This window comes from Sylvia atricapilla, chromosome 1, assembly GCF_009819655.1.
Source record: "Sylvia atricapilla isolate bSylAtr1 chromosome 1, bSylAtr1.pri, whole genome shotgun sequence".
NCBI lineage: Eukaryota > Metazoa > Chordata > Aves > Passeriformes > Sylviidae > Sylvia > Sylvia atricapilla.
The window spans coordinates 112,358,351-112,366,760 of NC_089140.1; the positions used below are offsets into that span (position 1 = coordinate 112,358,351).

The 8,410-nt window shown below is 34.6% G+C and overlaps 1 long non-coding RNA gene across 1 annotated transcript; it reads left to right on the forward strand.

The window, feature by feature from the left end:
• The first annotated feature begins 3,658 nt into the window (after positions 1-3,658).
• On the forward strand, positions 3,659-6,327 carry LOC136369846 (uncharacterized). Its single transcript, XR_010745077.1, has 2 exons — positions 3,659-3,773; positions 5,952-6,327. It is a non-coding gene; the product is annotated as an uncharacterized lncRNA (long non-coding RNA).
• Positions 6,328-8,410: the final 2,083 nt, after the last annotated feature.

Here is an 8,410-nt window from a genome sequence, read left to right on the forward strand (position 1 = left end):
TACACAAAAACCTTTGATAAAGAGAAGATATTAAAGGTGTGCTTGTTCTGCCAGCTGAACCATCAGCTGTACTCAGAAAAGGAAATCTGAAACAAAGAGACCTCTTTGTTTATTAAATTCTCTCAATAATTGTATATAAGTGATAGCAATACAAAATTCACTGATTATACAAGGTTTTTTTACTTCTCATATTTTTAATCTTATGAAAAATTCACTAGGGAAAAGTAATACGTGTTATTGCAGCTTTAATGCAGAAATTATTCTATGCTCAGTGTTGATTGTAATGACAAGTTTTTCTTTTGCTGTTTTAAAATATAAAGTAAGATTTCCTCCATAACACCAGGCTTAGATTCAGTCTATAATTTGATCTAGGAACTACAGCTACTTTGGATGGTCTGTTAGTTTAAGTTATCTCAACTTCCTTAAAGTGAGATACAGGCACTATAACCATATAGGTAAATACTGGGTTTTATGCAGTGGAAAAGAAAGAAATGATAGGTTATTTAAATTGCATGCTTAAAGGCGTAGTTCTTCTCTCATAACATTTGTGGGTGTTGTTAACAGCTGAAGTGTGCCAAAGAATGCAGACCACTGGGTGAAACGCTTTGGTTAAAAGCATATATATGAAAGAGTAATGTTTTCAAAATCCAAGGAGAAAAAAGAGGCATAGCACCCCAAGAAGAGATCATGATTCTGAGAAGTACCCACATTCTTTCATCATGTGCAAAAATGGAATTCACATTCCTCTAAAATGTCTGCTATTGTTTGGGTAAAATTTAAAATTACTGATATAAAATGAATTATCTCAACTGGCTTTCACCAGTGCACTCAGAGCACAAGGTGCCCTTTTACTACTGCATAGTCCTCTCCTCTTTCAGATACAAATTATTGCTTATGCAACTAATACTGCTTTGCAGTAGGACAGCAAGGATGTATAAAATAAAGCAACCAATAATTTGTACCTTTTTCATGGACTTGATGAATATATGGCAATGAGGAAATTATTTTGTTGATTTCTACATTAATAAAATCTTTTTTAAATTGGCAGAAAGGAAATTTTCTATTTTTCCAGACCCAGACATGATCTGTTTTCTGTTGCTGCTTTGAAAAACAATTGTACATGGTAAATTCCTATGTTTGCATATCCTCATTTTGGCTTTTATTCAGACATATGAAAAAATTTACAGTTCAAAATCAGGCTATCTTTTATAGTGCCAATAGCAACACGTTAAGAGAAAAAGTGCAATCACATTCATGAGATTACAGAGTAATACACTAATTTTCTGGAGTAGAAAAGAAATAAAAAAGACTAAGTGACAAAATCACCATCAACTAAAAGGTCATTTCAGTTTTTCTTCACTCTCTTTTCCTCAGGCAACAAAATTCAATTAAAATAATGTACTTTATTTGTGCATTTTATCATTTCTGATAATGTATTTGGCAGTTCATTTAGAAATTAATTTGGATCAACTTTCAGCTTTTCATAAAAGTACTGAAGAAACAGAGTATTGGACAAAATCCAAGTAAAGTCCAGACAGAATCATAGAATCATTGAGGTTGGAAAAGACATCTGAGATCACCAAGTCCAACCATTAACCCAGCATGACATGTTCATCACTGAACTGCCCAAGTGCCACATCTACAGGCTTTTTGAGCACTTCCAGGGACGGTGATTTTACCACTTCCCTGGGCAATTTGTTTCAATGCTGTCCACCCTTGCCATGAAGAAACTTTTCCTAATATCCAGCCTAAACCTTCCCTGGTAAAACTTGAGGTAATATCCTGAGATTAGCTCAGTTGGTTAGAGCATGGTGCTAATAACGCCAAAATCATGACTGTAATCCCTGTATGGGCCTTTCACTTAAGAGGTGGACTCCATGATCCTTGTGGGTCCCCTCCAACACGGTTAGAGAATGTTCTGTAATTCTGTGATTTCCTTTGCACCTTTTAATTTTTACCTGGGAGAAGAGACCAACCCTCATCTTGCCAAGACCTCCTTTCAGGTGGTTCTGGACAGCAAGAAGGTCTCTCCTGATCCTACTTTACTGCAAGCTAAAAACTTGCATCTTCTCCCTCAGCTGCTCCTAATCAGATTTGTGGTAAAGACAGTTCCCCAGCCCCATTGCCCTTCTCAGGACCTGCTCCAGCACCTCAATATTTTTCTTGTAGTGAGAGGCCTAAAGCAGAACACAGGATTCAATGTTTGGCCTCTCAAGTGCAGAGTACATTTTGTGTTCCTAAACCAACTCATTAATTTTGGTGTCAACCAGATTGCTGTCAGGAATGCTTAGACCCTTATCATGTCAAGAGGTCAAAAGATCTTTACCTATAAATCTCTCCTTAAATTTATAAAGCATCCTATTGAAAGAAATATTTGGAAGAAATGAAAACTGGACCAAAAATACTGCCTGACAATAAGAATTTTGATTTTAGAAATCATGCAACTAAATCACTTACATAATACTTGATTGCTATGAACAAAGGAGGTCTCTGTTCAAAATGCTGAAGGCTTAAAGATCATTTGAAATAGTGAAAAAAATTGCAACTTTATTGGCATACAATGGAACGAGATCCTATTATCAAAAATAGATTCTAGAACGTAGAAATTTCTGTGATACATTGAAAGTAGTAATTTTTACAACATAGCCTTCATTTTTCTTGCTACAAATATTGTCCTCTCACATGTTACTCCTTACAATGAAAATGAAATTATAGGATGAACTACAAAGCAACTCACTACAGGAGATAAGCAGATTGAATTAAAATTATACATCACTTGACAGTAAGTACAAAAAAGCCCCCAAAAAACCCAAAATATATAATTTCTTTATAAACTTCAAGTTAAAAAAAATAAGAAGATAATGAGCTTCTGGCAGGAAGAAATATACAGACCTGAAATTAACTTGTAATAAGCATTTCTGAACCAAAATTAATGTAGAGGTGTGTAAATGGTAAGATGTCAAAAGGCATGCAATGCTCCAGAGGATGACAGCAGAACTATCAATGACATAATAGGAAATCTTCTGCCAAAAAAACATAAAAATTACATCAAATATTGTTACAAAAGCTGCAGATGGCATGACTCAAAGCAGTGAAGGGGCACATCACAAGCAGGACGGCTTGGTCTTTCGTTAATCTGACACATCTTCAATGTGAGAGCCTTGCAGTGCAGAAAAGAGATGCTGTGTTCTCAAAATTATTTGCTCTCTGGGTCCGTAAGAACCTTCCTTTCCATCAGCATTTATGAAGACACACATAGCAGAGGTGGAAGACCAAAGATCCTGGGACCCAGTCAGACTGTGTTGTTTTACATTTCTTACACCTGCTTTCCTATTGCCATGTCCAATTATCACCAGGGGTGCTTGCAGAAGTTAACACAAGTGTTTATAGATGCTTACACAGGCAGTGTAGTTTCTGACTGTGTTAAAGTAGTATTGAATTCACAGAAGAATTCATAGCATCTAAAACTCAGTATTATTATTTGCAACACTTCATGATTAGTTCTTACAGGGTTCTTGTTATATGTCCTTATATATGTTGCAAGATTTATACAGGCAAGCAGTATCTTCAAAAATTCCAATGAAATGAAAAAAAAACCCTGAACTTTTGCATTTCTTTTTCCAAGATATCTTTAATATTATTTTTTAACTCACTGGTTTTTTATACAGGAAGAAAATCCCTGATAACAACCAAAATTAAAGCTGAACCCCAAAATGCACCAGCTCTCTAAAGCGATGAAATCGCTGACAAAGGGAGAACTAAGCCAAATTGAGGTAGGCTATTATGCAGTACTTTGGGAAGAATTAGCAGAAATACTGTAAAGCAAAGATTAAACCATTTACTCTCTCAGCATGTATAACATTCTGCCAGCCATCACCAGTTTCAATTCTCAAATCTGTAAAACAGACATGGGGTGTGTCAACATGTTACTTTACAATCCACCTCTTGTTTCTGGATGTCTTAATTGCACCTGATCTGGCAGCTGGCCAGTTTTGCATAGGCTGATAGACTGGGATGAAAAGCTTTTTTTTTTTTTACACCTCTTTGAAAATCTTAAAAAAAAACCCCAAACAGGCCACAATGCACCAAAAATACAACAAAACAAAACAAAACAAAACAAAACAAAAACAAAACAAACAAACAAAAAACCCCAAACACCAACATATAAACAAAGCAAAACAAAGTCCAAGCACTTCTTTCCTGTTTAGCCCATAATGAGTGAGGAATAGGGATAGCTGAAGAGTCATTCCTCTGTTTTGGAATTAGCCCAGACCATCTGGCACCATCCCAAGACTCTTTATTCTCAGAGCACTTAAACAGCAGCAACTGAGCAGAGAAGAGTGGAAAAAAAAGTACGGAAGATTTATGAAAGCAGTAAATGCAATGAGACTTAAAACACAGTGAATTATTAGTTGCAAATTAATCTTATCTGAAGGTCAGACCAATCCAACTGTTTGTAGATCACGTGAAAATTGATTCTAGTTTCTGGCAATTTGTTATTCTAAATTTTAATTGAATGAGACAAATCATTTATTTTCTCCTAATACAATTTTGCCTTTTTCACTTTTTATTTCATGTGATGTCTGCCCTGGACAGAGCATGACTTCTGACTTAAAGGAAGATTGATTTCAGTACAAGCAGTCTCTTTTTTTCAATAGGTATCTACTTCTGCTATCATAAGGAACTGTGTGAAGTAGTTGAATCAAAAAGTTCTCAAATATTCAAAGGAATATTTGCAATAGTATCTTTTCAATGATGTAACAACCAATTTTACTAATGGAAAAACTTGAAAATATGAGGACTGAAGTATTAGAAGACATTATTACATATATATATATGTGTGCATATTTATATTTATTTATTATTTATTTTTCACAGGTATGCTCTCTCAGGCTGATTTAAAAAATAAAAATAAAGGATGAAATACTTGTATACACCTGAATTCTCTTCTTCTTTCTGACAAAAAGCAGGTAGAAGTGTTAAAATTTTTGATTATTTCCCCTTAACTTCCTAGGTAGTTAAAAGCAAACAGAAAAAAAATTATCTTGTTTATGATTGAGGGAGAGTATCCCTCTAATTTTTTGTTAAGTCTTAATTTGAATTTGTCAGCTGCAGACAAATTTGCGGTGCGGAAGTCAGACATGGTGGATGAAGGTGGAGAAGTATGTCTGCTTATAAAAGGAGTCAGTATGGGAGCTAAAAGGGTATTATCATCTTTATAGGCCTTTTATCTTTTTCTTTTATTTGTTTTAATGTGTGACTGAGCTCAAGAAAATCATTACTTGATGGATTCTACTAAATCTGCATGGGTGGACATTTCATGTACTTTTGTGGACAGTAACTGATTAGAGCTTTTACCAAATATAAGGACTGTACAGATTTACATGTATCACACTGACAGTGAAAAAACTGCACTTTTCTGGGGTTAAAAATAAATATAATTGTTTCACATAAGCATATGCATCAGAGAGAATTTCCACATACTTCCCCACAACAGTGCAAGAACAGTAAATCAAATTACTTTGCAGACACCACCTGAAGTGTGACCTTGTATTTGCAGGGACTGCTTCAGGATATGAAGCTGATTTCATTTGATAACCAGTCTTTGCAGCATAGGAGTGGAAAAACAAGCCTTGCTGGGAATAAGATCAGAAAAGTAGACAGAAAATGGATCCTGAAATCCCTGCTGTGAACACTTTTAATTTGCTAGTTTAAGAGATGAGATCTTCCTGACAAGACAGTGTACTTTTACACAAGTGCAGGAGCCTGGGAGTAGAAATACTCCTGCAGCAAATAGATAGCAGTTATTTTCCTTTGATAAAAATTTTTATCTTTTTAATACACTGAGAAAGTAACCCCCACAGTCAAATAAACAAAAAACTATTTACCATTTAGGTTTATCAGTGTCTACCTGCAGCATCATGTGCTCTGGTTTATTTCCCATCCCACAGAGTACTACTGCCTGCCAACACAGATTTTCAGCCTTCAGACTTTGGAAACACCACATCTGACTCCTTATACAAGGATTTTAATCTTTTTGGAGACTGATGACTAGAAGGAGGAAAGGGTTCCTATACTGGATCAAACTTGTAATCAAAGGAAGAAAATTGGTTTATTTTCTTGAAATTATCTAACTTGAAAGTACCATTAGACTGAGCTTTGTGTGTGGTACTCTTTTCCTAAAATCACAGCCTAAAGGTTATCAGGTGAAACAGAGGAAGTTTAATAGTCATAGTTTTTGAGGTTTAGTAAAATGCAATTTTCTGAGAACTGAACTTCAATACAGATCTTTTAATTCAGTAAATCAAATACATCTCTCATAAATCTGTCAATATTTTCAGCTTATATTTGCTGTAAATAAGTCTCACTATTCTTCCAAGCTTATAGGAAAAACATTTGCAATCAGAATAACTGAATAACTTCTTCGAAATGCTTAAACATTAAAATATTATTCCTTTACCTGCATGAAATCTGTAGGCATTTTATGAGCAACATGCATTAAGTGCTCACTCACATGAGTAAAGAGCTGCCTCCTTGAGCCACTACAATATATATCTCATTATTTTATAATCTCTTTACAGAGTAGTATAGATTGAAATATGAATTTTGCCAGTCTACTGCTCTTTATATTCTACTTCCATCTCAAGAATTTAAATTCGTTGCATGCAACTTCCTCCTCCTTCTTATTTGTGACCTCATAAAGGCATCACATAAATGAAAGCTTATATTTTTTTCCAGCTGCATCACTAGGTAAAATAAAAGATATTACCCACCTGAGTAAGTTCTGTTATATCCTTATACTGTCATGACCACAACATCCTACTTTATTTTAGCAAGTACAGCCAACTTGTAAAAAGCAATGTTGTTTACCTCTATTATGTAATGACACCTTGAGATGTAGAGCCAGTTGTGATGAAGGAAACAGAAAAAGTCTTATATTTGTGGCTCTAAAAGTGCTCAAACATTGACCTTCATTGAAATGCATTCAGTTCTAACAGAATTAATATTTCTCAAAGCTAAGAGAAGCTGTCCTTACCTGATATTTTGACAATAATATTTCTCGGGGGTTTTTTTTAATGTATATTTCTTAGTGAAAATTAATTCCATCCAAAGCAGCAGGCTAATGCAAAGTTGCCTTGTGCTGGTTGAAATTTAAAAAACAAACCAAACCTTTTGACAATAGGTGACAATAGGGTTTAGAGGACATTTAAAGCCTCTCAGTGGTAAGCACATCATTTGTCCACAGCACCCAGAGTGTAGGTAGGAGTTTGGTGTTACCTGTGTGGGTTCTGCCTGCCCCATTCCCTCCAGTGTTATGCGGAACCACAGCTGTGAAAGGAATTTTTCACTGAGGTTCTTACAAAGTAAAATTTAAAGAGTTACTACAGAAAACAGACTCCTCAAGCACCCTTCAGTGATATATATATATATATATGTATATATATATATGTATATATATATCTGTATGTATACTTTTTGTCCAGCACAAGGTCAAGCCTCCACTGAACAGTAAAAGATTTCTGCAGGGTTAGACCAAGAACTTCATGGGGCAGAGGGAGTCAGTGGCAGGAAAATGAGTGCCAGTCTTAAACAAAAATAAAGAATGGGAAAGTCCAGGCAAGGACAGAGGAATAGCCAAAAGGACCACACTTTCGAGTGGCAGCAAACTGTTTACATCACCTTAGCTCTACAAGGTGAAAAGCATTCCTGTCAAACAACGGGATGGCCAGTGATTGATGTATGCTGAAGTACAACAATGGTTTATGGTCAATGTTGGACAAAAAAAGGTGTATTTTAAGTCATAGATGAGGTTCAATTTTCTTCCATTCCAGTATAAATATGCAAGTTCATGGATGAAAAAAAAAAAAAAAAAAAAAAAAAAAAAAAAAAAAAAAAAAAAAAAAAAGCAAAGTTAAGGTATAGATGAAATTTGGGATAAATTCTTAGGGTAAAAATGTAATTCAGACATCCAACTGATATTTTGCAGTTCTAGGTTTGAGCTGCACTTGTGTCAATTTTCAGATCCCCATTTTTAAAACTGTGTTACTGCTTTTTACTTACTTTTTTTTTTTTTTAATATAAAACCGAATGTATTTTCCTCCTAAAACGAAAAAAGAATAAAAAGCGAAAAGAGATATACAATCCTGCTATGTTTTCCTTCTTAAAAAACAAAACAAAAAAGAAATTAAAGGAAAAAAAAAAAAGAAAAAAATTAAATTGACTAAGATTTTAATGTCTTAAGCTAAAGCCTGAAGGAATAACCATGGGACTGACATATTCAAACTGAGCACAAAGGGTAAACATTGTTCAGGTATTAATCACAAAGTGCTAGAAATAGTCTAGATGACAAAGTAAATACCCACTGGCAAACATGATTTGAAAAGCCTTCACTTTGCATTTCAAGTTTCCA